This window comes from Portunus trituberculatus, chromosome 44 (genome assembly GCF_017591435.1).
Source record: "Portunus trituberculatus isolate SZX2019 chromosome 44, ASM1759143v1, whole genome shotgun sequence".
Taxonomy (NCBI): domain Eukaryota; kingdom Metazoa; phylum Arthropoda; class Malacostraca; order Decapoda; family Portunidae; genus Portunus; species Portunus trituberculatus.
Genome location: NC_059298.1, coordinates 21,929,689 through 21,932,188, shown reverse-complemented (window position 1 = coordinate 21,932,188; position 2,500 = coordinate 21,929,689). Strand labels below are relative to the sequence as shown.

Genomic DNA, 2,500 nt, shown 5'->3' with positions numbered 1-2,500 from the left:
TCTCTCTCTCTCTCTCTCTCTCTCTCTCTCTCTCTCTCTCTCTCTCTCTCTCTCTCTCTCTCTCTCTCTCTCTCTCTCTCTCTTTTATGGGACTGAATATGATTGGACATCTGTCTGTCTTTCTTTTTTGCATTTGCAATTTCTTGTTTGGTAAAGATTTCCATCTCTGCTAGGGTAAAATCACATGCTGCATAATTTGCATACTTCTTGCTGTTCTTATAGAGGTAAAGCTAAAGGCCAAAGTGAGATTAATGTTAAGGTTGAGTGTTGAGGGAGTACTTGTGAGTGGACATGTTGCATTATATGTTTGTTGTTTTGCTTAGAGTAGAATTATGTTGCAATGAATTAGTTAAGTATAATTATTAATTCCAAAACTTAATGGTTTTGTAAGATTAATGTAAGATGAGATTAATGTAAGATAATGAGGTGCACCAGGGAGGCATGTATTAAGTAGGATGAATTTGAATGATGAGCTGATGAGGTAGATCTTAGATCTACAGTATTGATGTGGGGGGGGAGGGGTGAAAAAACAGGGAAAGTGTTAGGAGTTATGGATAGACATTGAGAATCAAGCTCTTGGAATGAGTATAGACAGAGTATTGTATGTGCCTACTGCACTGTACACTACTGAGACTTAGAGTACAGAGGTACCAAATGAAAGTGGAGCTGAATGCAATAGAGAAGAAATTTTAAAGGAGTATGTGTTGAGTAACTTGGATGGACAGAATCAGAAATGAGAATGTTAGAAGAACAGTTATTGCTAGATACTCGGTTGCATGGGCAGAGCATTTTGTGCTGTGATGTTGTGGATATGGTGAGCGAATGGAAAATAAGAAGCTGGTGAATAAAATGATAAAATCAAGTTTGAGAGATATGAAGCTTTGAGGTAGACTACTAGGACTCACATTGAAGTATTGTAGAATTATTTTACCTGACAGAAAAGAATGGAAAACATTTGAGTACATGTTGAATAGTGTGGTTCTGTGACGTTTGAGTTAAGGTATCACATATCAGTAATCTTGCACAGGTATAGGGCAATTGGGTAAGGTAGGAAAAAAATTCTTCTTATAAAGAAAATGCATTCTGAAATAAACTGTCCAAACTGTGGAACTAATCCTCATAAATAAGGGCAGTAGTAGTTTCTCTCTATTAAGGGTTTAAAGTCTACAAGAGTGGTGTAAATAAGTGAGAATATGAAAGTTCTGTGTGCTGTCTTGGCTATCCTCTTTTATGGGAGACTACTTTAATATATATATATATATATATATATATATATATATATATATATATATATATATATATATATATATATATATATATATATATATATATATATATATATATATATATATATATATATATATATATATATATATATATATATATATATATATATATATATATATATATATATATATATATATATATATATATATATATATATATATATATATATATATATATATATATATATATATATATATATATATATATATATATATATATATATATATATATATATATATATATATATATATATATATATATATATATATATATGTGTGTGTGTGTATATATATATATATATATATATATATATATATATATATATATATATATATATATATATATATATATATATATATATATATATATATATATATATATATATATATATATATATATATATATTTAATATTCTGGTAAAAAATCAAGGTTGACTTTTACTCAAGATAGACATACACTTTGACTAATACAGTAGATACAATGAAAATGTAAAAATGAAGTGTGTCAGGAGTGGGAGAAATGCAGTAAATGCAATGAAATCAAATTGTTTGAAGAATGGTAGATTAATATGGAAATCCAGAATAACAAATGAGAGGGTAAAAGAATAGGTGTTTTAAGAGAGTTGGCTAGACAGAGAATGTATGGCAGAAAACTCATGAAAAGAATTATGTGAACAGATGTGTACAGTGGAAAGTTAAGTGCTTGCTTTGAGTAGATAAAGTGTAAAGTGGAAAGTTGAGTGCTTGCTTTGAGTAGATGAACTGTGTGAAGAGAACACTGACAGTGAGAAATGATTGCAGCATGCTAGAGGAATTATGTGATATGGATAAATAGAGACTAACACTGGGGAGTGTATGGAAATGATGTGATACTATTGATCCCTGGGAAGAGATGTGAACATAATTTGCAGATCCCATCAGCTAGAGTAAAAGTGTAGGACACTTCATAGGAAGTAGCTTGTATTTGCTATTATATTAGGTGCAAGGTTGAGAACAGTTTCGTATTATGAAGGGCCAATGTGTGCTGTCAATAGCCTTCTGTCCTCTGCCTAAGCTCTTTGGATGTAGTATGATGATATACAAGACTATTCCTTTTAACCATGGGCCAATAAATAAAAAAAATAAAAATAGATAAAGTTAGTAATAACAGTAAAAATGAATAATAAAATGCTAGTGAAATTGAGTTAGTGGTGCTGACTTGTAGCCAATGAGTA

The 2,500-nt window shown here is 29.7% G+C and overlaps 1 protein-coding gene across 1 annotated transcript in view; it reads left to right on the top strand.

The window, feature by feature from the left end:
- The window catches only part of LOC123518657 (histone-lysine N-methyltransferase 2C-like), a gene marked incomplete in the record, with an annotated part of 371,622 nt that overhangs the window by 134,937 nt on the left and 234,185 nt on the right, over window positions 1-2,500 (top strand).